At 31.5% G+C, this 12,036-nt stretch overlaps 1 long non-coding RNA gene across 1 annotated transcript; it reads left to right on the top strand.

The window, feature by feature from the left end:
- The first annotated feature begins 9,675 nt into the window (after positions 1-9,675).
- LOC131624984 (uncharacterized) lies at positions 9,676-11,507 on the top strand. Its single transcript, XR_009290697.1, has 3 exons — positions 9,676-9,809; positions 11,078-11,121; positions 11,336-11,507. It is a non-coding gene; the product is annotated as an uncharacterized LOC131624984 (long non-coding RNA).
- The last annotated feature ends 529 nt before the right edge of the window (positions 11,508-12,036 follow it).

The raw sequence follows: 12,036 nt of genomic DNA, 5'->3' as shown, positions 1-12,036 counted from the left end.
TGATTCAGATATTTTTATATATTCAAATAATTATATGTACCAATTTATTATCTCTTTTAAAAAAATTCATTTTATTTTTATTATATTTTAGAAACAAATGCGCGTACCATCCCGGTATCCGTTTCTTGAGTTTTTTGTGACATTGTATGTGACATCAACTTCCTTCCTCTAGAGGGTTATAATAAAAATATTTGATGTGAGAACTGTAACGCCCGTTTTTAGTTTAATTATTTATTTTATTGTGTGTTGTGTGATTTATGTGTTAATTATGTGATTAGTTGACTTTATGTTATTTTATGAGAATTAGTAATAATGGCATGATTAGACTATTAGCTATTGTGTCTAATTAAAGCCTATTAGTAATAATAAGTTAGTAAGCTAAACAAAACAAGGGAATTTGAGAAAATAGAAAATTAGAAGATCATTTGGTGAAAGAGGAGAAAGAAGAGAAGAGGCTTAGAGCTAGGGCAAAACCCCATTGAAGCTAGAGTTGTCTTCAATCCAAACCAATGTAAGGGTGAGATTCTTTCATTATAAGGGTTTGTATGATGATAGGTTATAGTGGGGATTTGATTCTATGCTTTAATATCCATAGTTGTGTAGAAATTGCAATTTTATGATGTTGATGAATGTTGAAATTGATGTATGATTTGCTGTGAAATTAATGCAATTGGTGTGTGTGTTTGAATGGTTACATGATACTGGTGTTAGACTTGAAAAATTAGGACCTATATTGATTTTCTGGTATTTGAAAATATGGTTTTTGGGATTTTTTTAGGAAAAGTCTCGTAGCAGAAAAATTGTTGTTTTTTGGCTGTGCAACACTGGGTAACCGGTTACCCAGTTATGGTAACCCGTTACCACGTGTTATTTTGGAATTAATGGCTACAGGTTCACTGGGTAACCCATTAGCGTAACTGGAAAGTGACAGTTTTTAGAAAAACTTTGAAAATTCGTATCTTTTGACTCGGGTGTCCGTTTGACGCACCATTTGAACCTCCGTAAAGCTGAAATCAATGTCTATCTAATGAGAATGATTGGAATGACTTTTAAAAACTTTTCTTGAATTGTATTTTCCCCATTTGGTGATGTATCGTAAAGTTGATTAATTGTGCGTATCGTAAAGTTTATTATTTTTTTTAAATAAAAATTATTTTCATTTTATTATATTTTAAAAACAAATGCGCGTACCATACTGATACCGTGCGAACTCATGGGTATCTCGCTAGTTGTAATAAAAATGAATGATCTTTGATGATTGGCAACAAAATTTATACGAGGCACATTGTGATATCTTAGAGACACTTAACAAAAAATTCAAAGTTATTATGATAAGATCTATTAATTGTAGTTAACCACTAGTACAAAAAGGTTAATTTACACCCGTTTTTTTAAACAAAAAATGGGTGTATATTCACCCGGTGAGAAATGTCTAACGAATTTACACCCGTTTAAAAACGGGTGTAAATACATGTTGTGTTACACCCTTTTTATTCAAAATCTGGTGTAAATACGTTCTTAATTACACCATATTTTATTAAAAATCGGGTGCAAATACATTCTTAATTACACCCTATTTTATTAAAAATTGAGTGTAAATACTTTCTTAATTACACCGTATTTTATTAAAAATCGGGTGTAAATACATTCTAAATTACACCCTATTTTATTAAAAATTTGGTGTAAATACGTTCTTAGTTACACCATATTTTAATAAAAATCGGGTGTAAATACGTTCTTAATTACACCCTATTTTATTAAAAATCGGATGTAAATACGTTCCTAATTACATCATATTTTAATAATAATCGAGTGTAAATACGTTCTTAGTTACACCCTATTTTAATAAAAATCGGATGCAAATACGTTCTTAGCTACACCCTTTTTAAATATAATTTACACCCTTTATGGATAACAAATTATATTTTATTTAATTCCATTTACACCCTGTTTCATATGCTATATTACACCCTATTTTAATTATCACATTTCTTCGCATCTTCGTATTTCATGTAATAAGAAGTCATATAAAATTAAAAACTTCAAAAATTAAACTTAGAACAATAGGTTTGAAATGGAATTACAAAACAGTAATACTGATTCCACCGGACTAAGTAACCCATCTAAGCTATATGAAACAAAAAAAATCGAAAGATTAATAAAGTTAAACAATGAAAATTAAGCAATGGAAAATCAATAACCAAATTCTCCACAAGTACACGGGAACCGAAGTTTAACACACTAAAGATTACAATATAAACAGTAAACAAAGGCATACTCTATCTTAAACTTCAATAAGTTGCAACATCTTTTGCCTATACCAGACATTCTAATGAAATTTTGACAACTATAATTCCAGAGACAGACTAATAGATAAATGGAATAAACTTGTACTTAACTTTGCTTGCATATTCGGTGTATCTCTGGCCAAAAGACTCAACCATCAAAGCCCCCTCCTTATATGCCTTTTGCTTATAATACAACAAACAAATAGCTATAGTGAATAGCAGACTCAACGGTACTCGAAACGCAACGCAATATGTCCCAAATAAAAGCGTTGTTGATGAATATATTGGATGGCGCAACCAGCGATAAGGTCAAAATTGCACAACAGAAGTTGGAACCACCACATTTTCTGAATAGTTAGCAAGATAGAACATGGCATTGTAGTGAAACAGTAGAGTTGCAATAATCAAACCCCAGATTCCAAGATTAATCCACCCACCTGATATGAGGCTGGGCCTTCGAATGCTGCAAGCCAAAGCAAGACAAACCATTTCACCAAAGCAACCTTCAAGGTAATGAGAGTCTCCAATCACTAACGAAATTTTTTACTTCATTTAAATAAGAAGTTATGTTTACCTAACACAAAAGTACAACTCACAACCTCATTGGTATTTTTCAATTGCAAGGATATATACTTCGTCAAAGAAACCTTTCAAGTACTATGAGTCTTCAATTGCTAAGATGAGGATTTTACTAGCGCTTAAATCTATACGAATACTCAAAATTATCCATCTAAGCTATATCTTGATACATGTTATTTGAAGAAAAAATAAAAATGATGTGGGATTAGAACTAATTTCTTAATGGGTTACTTAACTAAGACCACCAATTTTCTAACTCTTAAATTCATTGAAAATTTTATCTCACTTTTATCATTAAAAAATTTATATTAATAATCTTTAATAAAATGTACATTCTTAATGGCTAGTAAAGCCTCATTCCTTCTTTACTTGCTCTTCGTTTAGGGTGGTTTGGTGTGCGGTGGCTAGGTGGATTGGTAAATCGTTTGGAGAGGTGGAGGAAGATTGCTTGAGTGGCTTTATGGATTGGTTATCTTTTTGTAAAAAAAAGAAAGTTAAAGAAGGTAAATTAGGAGTAGTTTGGTTAGCAACGTTATGGACCCTTTGGCTAATATAGGAATGAGGTGTGTTTTAGGAACGAAGTGTGGAATGCGGATAATTCAATTTGGAGCATCAAGTTTTTGATGTGGAAGTGGGCTTTTATAGGAGATATTACACATTCTATTTGTAGTTTTAACGAATTTAACAAAGATCTTTTGTTATTTATTTCGTAGTTCTAAATTGTTTGTAATTTCTCGGATTTTTTTGGCGGGATTGTCTCCCCCTTTCTTGATGTAAATAGGTGTTGAGAACCCTTAGTTCTCTTTTTAATACAACTTGCTTACTAAAAAAAATATTTTAACTCGTATTAGATATCTTAATTATTTCAATTCTCAAGGACACTCTAAGGTGAGTTGCCTTTGAGATTCTTATCATCACATTGATGTTAAATGCAGAATAATTGGAAAATTAGGTTCACAATCGTTCATAATTGTTTTATAAATTTACCTAAAGAGGTGTCTTTGACGAAGTATATCCTTGTAGGTAGTGGAATCTGAGAAACTTATCATCACATTGATGTTAAATATAGATTAACCTAACGAACGTGACTTATAATTTTTCATAATGAATTTTATTACTTCAATCAGACTCCATGTAGCAAGGCTATCGAATGATCAAGTGGCGTATAATTTCTCGACCACCGATACATAAACATATTTATTAACTGTTTCATAACTATACTTACCCACTTAGGAGAAACCAAAGTTATTTTCCATGTTAACTAGGTGGAAGGTCAATATATTACCCTTAGCGTCACTACCCCACTTTTATGGATGAATAAATAACTAAAACAATTATATTAATATTTTAAAGTAAATAGATAACCAAAGTTATGAAAGTTACCACTATGGTTTTGAACCAAGCAGATCTACTAGGGGTATGCATGGTTGGTTATTTTCAAAAATCAAACCATAACCATTTTAAAACGGTTTGGATTTATAACCATAACCACATTTTAATCAAAACTGGTTATAAAACCGGTTATAAATTTGGTTATAATTATATAACCGAATTTTTAAAAAAATCCAGTTTTAAAAATTATTTTTTCCGAAAATATTTTTTTTCAAAAAAAAATTAATATTTTGAGAATTAAAATATTTGGATTTGGATAATAACCGGATTATAACCGAATTCAAAATAATTTAACCGGTTAATAACCATTTAATTATATCCGGATTATATGAATGGATAACCAAACCATTAATAACTAAACTGGTTAATAACCATTCAATTATATCCGGATATTTAAAAGTGGTTTAGGTTTGGTTATAGATTTGGACATCAAAACCGGATATTTTGCACACCCCTAAAATCTACCATCATTCTTTTCTTTTCCTATGGAACATCGTCTTTAAGATATTTGCATAATCCCGAGTTAGGGACTTTCTGTCACAAGGATGTTTTTCATTATACCTTAGTTATATTCACAAAGTTTACATCTCATCATACATACTATTCATTTTTCATTTTCATTCTTAGTTATGTTAAACTATGTCTTTCCTCGTAAACTATGTCTTTCCTCGTACTTTTGTTATTATAAATTTTTTAGCCATTTTGAATCACATTTTAATCATTCTATGACTTAGAATTATCTAATATATTATTTCATTCTTTATTTGTTTAGGATTAATCCTCAAAATCACACAGTCTGAGGGTTAGGAATTCAGTTTTTTATTATACGATCATTATATCCTTCTCATATCATATGCATAGTTTCATTCCTATAAGCATATGATCCATATTTAGTTCATGTTACCACCTCTAGATTTCAACCTACCTCTTTACATCACCCTATCATTATTATTTATGATACTTGGTCCATACCAAAGTACTTTGTTCATGTTCAATTTTTTATAATACTTCTTATTTTTAAACATGCATTTCTCAAAATAGTCCCAAAAATTTGTTTTCTACCTACAAGACCTCAAATTTGAATAATTAATTAAAGGCTTGAATAGTCTTTTCATATTCATGTAAATTAACGTATTTTTTGGTTTTCGTTTATGCATCTTTTTTTTCTTGGATAAAGTCCTTAAATATTGAATTTCTTTTGGATTTAGTCCCTAAAACTAAAATTTACAGGATAATCTGCAGGTTTTCTGCGAATTTTCCTTCGGATTTTCCTGCGGATTTTATCCTTAGAGACTAAAACTAAAAAGATTTTAACATTGAGGGATCATTCCCAGGAAAAAAATACAAGGACGAAACAACACACTGGCTTTTCCAGAGCCTTCAATTATTTTTGAGGTGCTAGATATAGTACTGATATCAATCTTTCAATTCACTAAATTAGAGAAATATCTTTTATTCTTGAGAATTGTGTGGGTTGTTGCACTATCAACAAGGCATATATCTTCATTACTGGTGCTAGTGTCAATATTCATTCTAAAAATAATAAAAAATTTAACAATAAGTTATAAGCGTATTTTAAAGACACAAACAAGTAGAAAATGAAATTCTGGTATGATAGACTCAGATGTCATTCACCACGTCAAGACATCTGATCTGTTATTAATGTAGCAGAGGCAGAATAGAAAGACCCCCCAACTTTTAATTACCCCTAAACAGGAGTCAATGAGACTTGGGATCACATATGTTCAGTCAACATAACCAGATTGTAAAATTTATATGGTTCTGTAAAGGAACAGCTAACACTTCTGAACCTGATGTTATAAACGATGTCATAACATCCAAGACTAAACAAACAACACTATGCAGAAGATAAATAACATAGTTAATTGTTAACCCAGTTCGGTCTAACTACCTACTCTGGGGCTACCAAGCCAGAAAGAAGATTTCACTATCAGTAGTACTATTTTATGTAAACAACCTCAGGTTTACAGATAAACAACCTCTAGTTTACCTAGTCACTACCCAATGCAACCTTTATCTCAGACATCCATCCAAGACAAGAGAACCTCTGCTCACTCCCTAGTGATACCTAATTGTTACAACCCAGCAACAACTATTTACACAATTAACAATGAACAATAACTTGATCTTGCTTCACAACTTCAATCAAGAATACAATACTCAACTCTTACCTACAGGTTTCGAGTGAGAACAATCACTTCTCTTACCTACAGGTTTCGAGAAGGACAAGGCAACCATCTCATAACCTGGGTGGTCTACCTATAGAAACCCTAATGACTACATCTTTTCTAAACAAGGTTTTCTATATTAAACTAGGTTACAAAGATTTATATTTATAACTTATTCCCAATTGGACTTGGGCTTACAAATCGCAGCACTCCTTGCTATTACAAATCTGCAGAAATCTTCTGCTACAATCAAGGTCTTTTTAATCATGAGTTTCCTAATTTATCTCCTAAATTAGAAACTGCTGAATCTTCAATCTTCTGATCTGATTCTTCTTGAATCTTCAATCTTCTGATCTGATTCTTCAATATTCTTTTGACCTTTAAATTTGCCCCACATAGGATTACAAAATATTCTACAAATTCCTGTATCTTTTGAGTAACAAACTGAATCTTCCTTCCAGTTCTGCAGGCGCGATGTCATGAGTTGATGTCATGACATTCCATATAACATCTTGCTTGTACCTGTTTTGTTCTTTTTATATTTGCAAGATTACACTTGTATTATGTTTTACTGCTATTATGTTTTAGCCAAACATAGATGTCAATCAGCCAATAAAAGCACTAACAGAAAACACAATTTAAACTCACTCTACAAAAGACAGTTTTTTGGACCTGAAGTCCGAACACCTCAAGGTGTGAAGTCAGTTGAATACAAATGGATTTTTGTATGAAAACAAAATGAAAAAAATAAAATAGTGAGATACAAAGCTCGACTTATCGCTCAAAGATTTTTGCAAAGACCTGAAATTCATTTTGATGAGACATATTCACCTGTAATAGATGCAAGCACTTTTCGATATGTAATAAGCCTGGTAGCATGTGAAGGACTTAATTGACACATGATGGATGTTGTAACAGCTTATCTGTATAGCTCACTTGATAGTGAAATTTACATGAAACACCCAGAAAGGTTCAATATACTAGATGCATTCAACTCCGAATCTTGAGAAAGCTACTCCATAAGATTGAACAAGTCTCTCTATGGGTTGAAACAATCTGGACGAATATGGTATAATTGTCCCAGAGAATATTTGCTTAGAGATGGATATACAAATAACTCCATTTGTTCTTGTATATTTATAAAAAGACCAGAAAGAGAATTTGCAATAATAGTCGTCTATGTGAATGACATAAATATTATTGGAACTCCTGAAGAGCTTCCAAAAGCTATGAATTGTGTAATGAAAGAGTTTGAGACGAAGGACCTAGGAAAGACAAAATTATGTCTAGGTTTGCAAATTGAACATTTGGAAAAGGAGTATTTATACATCAAGAAGACTATATAGAAAAAGTGATAAAAAGATCCTTAGATCACTAGATGTGGAGAAAGATCCTTTCAGACCTCGAAGAAATGATGAAAAATTGTTTGGTCCTGAAGTGCCATATCTCAGTGCAATTAGAGCACTAATGTACCTTGCTAATTATACATATCCTGATATATCTTTTGTTATCAATCTATTAGCATGATACAATTCTTCACACATTGGAACAGAGTCAAACATATAATTAGTTACCTTAGAGGTACAATAGACATGAGTTTGTTTTATACTAAAGTATCCAGATTCGAATTAACAGGTTATACAAATGCAGGTTACTTGCCAGATCCTCATAATGGTATATCACAAACATGTTATTTGTTTACATGTGGGGCTATAACTATTTCATGGAGATCGGTGAAACAAACCATAGCAGCAACATCATCTAATCATGCATAACTTTTACTATTACATGAGGCAAGTCAATAATGTGTTTGGTTGAGATCCTTAATTCAACACATACAAAATACTTGTAGATTATCTTTTGAAAAATAAAATACAACGATCATATATGAAGATAATACTGCACGCATCGCTCAATTGAAAGATAGTTACATTAAAGGAGACCAGACAAAACACATTTCTCCAAAAAAAAATTTTACTCATGATCTTCAAATTAAAAGAGTGGTGATATATGTTGGGGGAGTTATTTTTAGTAGGGAGCATTGATAAAAAGTTGAGAAACAAGCACCTTTGTATGAGACACACCACTTATCCACCTAAAACCTTAAGGTGATAGGTGAGTGGGTTCTCCCACTTATATATGCTTAAGTCGCCACATTCCTATCCAATATGGAACTATTTCCCCACTTACTCACACTTGCTATATTATTCCAACACTCCCCCTCAAGTGTGAGTCTACAATGCTCCCCCTCACACTTGTACCGCCATTACCTCTTCTTGGATATTTCGATACAAGTTAGCCGGTCCCCTTTTCGAACCAAATGCTCATGATACCATGTTGGGGGAGTTATTTAGTAGGGAACATTGATACAAAGTTAAGAAACAAGCACCTTTGTAGGAGACAAACCACTTGTCCACCTAAACCCTTAAGGTGATAGGTGCGTGGGTTCTCCCATTTATATATGTTCAAGTCTCCACATTCCTATCCATTGTGGGACTAATTCTCCACTTACTCACACTTGCTATATTATTCCAACAATATAAGCAACCAATAAATCTATTCATGTGATAATTTTGCAGATCTTTTCACAAAGTCACTCCCAAATAGAATTTTTAATTAACTAGTACAAAAGATTGGTCTTCATCGAAGAAACGACCGTTCAGCTGATGGGGAGAAATAAAAGAATATTGTACTTTTTTTCCTTCACTAGATTTTTTTCTCCGTATTTTTTCTAATAAGATTTTTACAAGGCATATCCTCAATAGACATTCAAGGGGAGTGTTATGAATAAATATAAAAGTGGATATCTATCATTATTTTTTCTTTTTCATCTCCCTATTCTTTATTAATAGCAGTGATTTCCCATCTCCCTTAGGTCCTATATATAAGATTCACATTGCAATATAAAGTGGACATTTGAAGAAAATAATACAATATTACTTTCTCCCTTCTCTTACTCTCTTTGATCTCTATTGTTTTATTTAATTTTATAACATGATCATTAAAATAATTAAGTTATTATTCTTAAAGCAACTCAGTTCCAACAAAGATAACATATTTAATGTAACTAATTTCCTTTTTATTTTTTATTGAAAGCTGTTTAATATGTAGACAAAACGTTTCCACTTTCTTTTTCCGCGCTCGGTAATTTATTTTTAAAACAAAATGATTGTTTTATTTTTACAGCTTCTTTGTTTCAAAATTCTCCACCAAGCCTAGCACTCATGACCTCGTAAACATTGTTTTTCCGCCGCACACTCCTCCTTGTTTCTCCGCCGCCCACTCCTCCTTGTTTCTCTGCTGTTCAAATCTTTCATTCGCCGTCCGGTAACAACCGCAAAACCTTCAACAACATATCAAGGTCTTTCACTTCTTTCTGCTTCTCTTGTATGCTTCTTTTCTTTAATGGTTGTTTCTATTTATTATTATGGTTGTTTTTTTGTTTATCTGTGAGTGGGATTTTAGATTTTGATAGAAATTTCTTTGGGTATTGGATGCCCTATTTATGTGTGAGAAAGTGAGATACTTGAAAATAACATAATAAATAGAATAGAAACAAGTTTTATGTTTATTGACAGTTGTTGTCATTGTGACAAAAGAAATTGATTAGAATAAGTTTAAGATGTTAATTCCATATGAGTATGAAATGCATTTTGACATAATTAAATCACTAATATTAAACCCCAGTAAATATTAATCACTTTATGTAAAGTGGTAGAAAGTTATATTGTCTTATGGTGGTGTTTAAAATTTATAAGATAGCATGAGTTATTTTAATCTGGCTTGTAGTGAATAATCATTGAGAGTAAGTTCTTCCAAGCTTTAAGTTTGACAATTAATTTTTTAGTAATGGCTTGTAATGAATCATTATTGGTTTGCCTTTAAAGATGAGGACTCCTAAGTAATCAAAATGAGTTAATCATGTAGTGAAACCCAGAATATTAGCTAGAGTTTAAAATTATTCTGTAGAGAAAAATTTACTATTCTCTTGATGGAAAATGTGTTGGTTGGAAATGCTTAGTTAGAATTTATTTAGGCTTATTCTTGGCATATGTTCATTAGCAGCAATAGTTTCAATTTTTTTTATAATTTGGGTTGCAAATTTAAAATTTTAAGAACTGATAGCAATATGTAATTCTACCTTGCTAGTTGTGCACATGGTGAAGAAGTGCTTTAAGTGCTATTGGTATCCTCATTTAACCTTCCTGTAGATTACTTTTATTTCAACTCTTAGAAAAACACTTAACTGAACTCAAACTTTGCTATAGTTATAGGTTCATTTATATGGGCAACATATTACTATTAATTTGTCCTCTTACTATAGTCTCCTAGTAATTTTTCTGACAGTGAAACTAAGTCTCTATTTTCATGATCACTCTTCTCATTGTTGGATTTAAATCATTTTTGTTGTCTAACTCTTGTTGTTTCTTTAATTGAACTTCCCTGTTTGATTTGTACGAGTAAACTTTTAAATTCAATAAATCTGATACTCTTTAGCAACAACTCTAAAAACTTAATAGTAATTTAGCAAGTGTATCAAATTGTTCACATAACCATATTCTCATTGTTGGAAGTAGAATTTTTTCCCTTTTATTCAGGTTGCTCATTATTTTTATATTGACATTGTAGATATTTGGGATCAGAGTGCTCTACTTTTTATACAAGAACTCAAGGTAATTTTTTGAAAAATAAGTAGAAGGTGAGATCCTTTAATATTTTCTTGAATCTAGTCTTATATATATTGTTTGCCTTAAATACCATATATGAACTATAATATGAAATTATAAGTTATTTGTTCATTTTTGGTGTCTAACTCAAATACTATACATGACATATATGCTCTATTTAAATACAATACATGATCTATATACTTTAATTATATTACAGAATAAACATGGACATCCGACTACATCGTAGTTGGATGTATAATAGGTTAAATCCTGGTCGGAAGGGGTACACTGACGAGTTTCGAAATGGGTTAGATGAATTTGTATCATTTGCACTTCGGCAAGAGGGCATAATTAATAGTGAAATTAGATGTCCTTGTTCTAATTGCAAAAACGTCCCTTTGAAACACTTCGAAGAAGTTAAAGTTCATATTTTTCAAAAACGGTTCAAACCTGATTATTGGTATTGGACATGTCATGGAGAAAGTGATCCAGAGTTACTTGTAGAAATTAATAAACAAAATTTTGCACAAGAGGGTCATAGCAACAAGCACAGTAGATTTGAGAATATAGTTTATGACGTTGTTGGACCAGAACACCAAATGCAATGTGAGGAAGAAATGGAAGAGTCTCCAAATATTAATGATCAAAAGTTTTATGATTTACTTCATGCAGCACATAAACCATTGTGGCCTGGATGCAACGATCATACTGAATTATCTACTGCTGTTAGATTATTGATGATTAAGTCAGAAGGGAACATGTCTCAACGGTCTTTTAATTAAATGGTGGCACTTATGAAGGAGACACATCCTCCAAACAATCTTGTTCCTAATGATTATTATAGGACTAAGAAAATCATTTCAAAACTTGGTCTCACTGCAGAAAAAATAGATTGTTGTGTTAATGGTTGTATGCTAT

The sequence above is a fragment of the Vicia villosa genome, unplaced genomic scaffold, assembly GCF_029867415.1.
Source record: "Vicia villosa cultivar HV-30 ecotype Madison, WI unplaced genomic scaffold, Vvil1.0 ctg.000177F_1_1, whole genome shotgun sequence".
NCBI classification, from domain to species: Eukaryota; Viridiplantae; Streptophyta; class Magnoliopsida; order Fabales; family Fabaceae; genus Vicia; species Vicia villosa.
The sequence above is the reverse complement of the archived record's forward strand: the minus strand, read 5'-3'. Positions and strand labels throughout refer to the sequence as shown.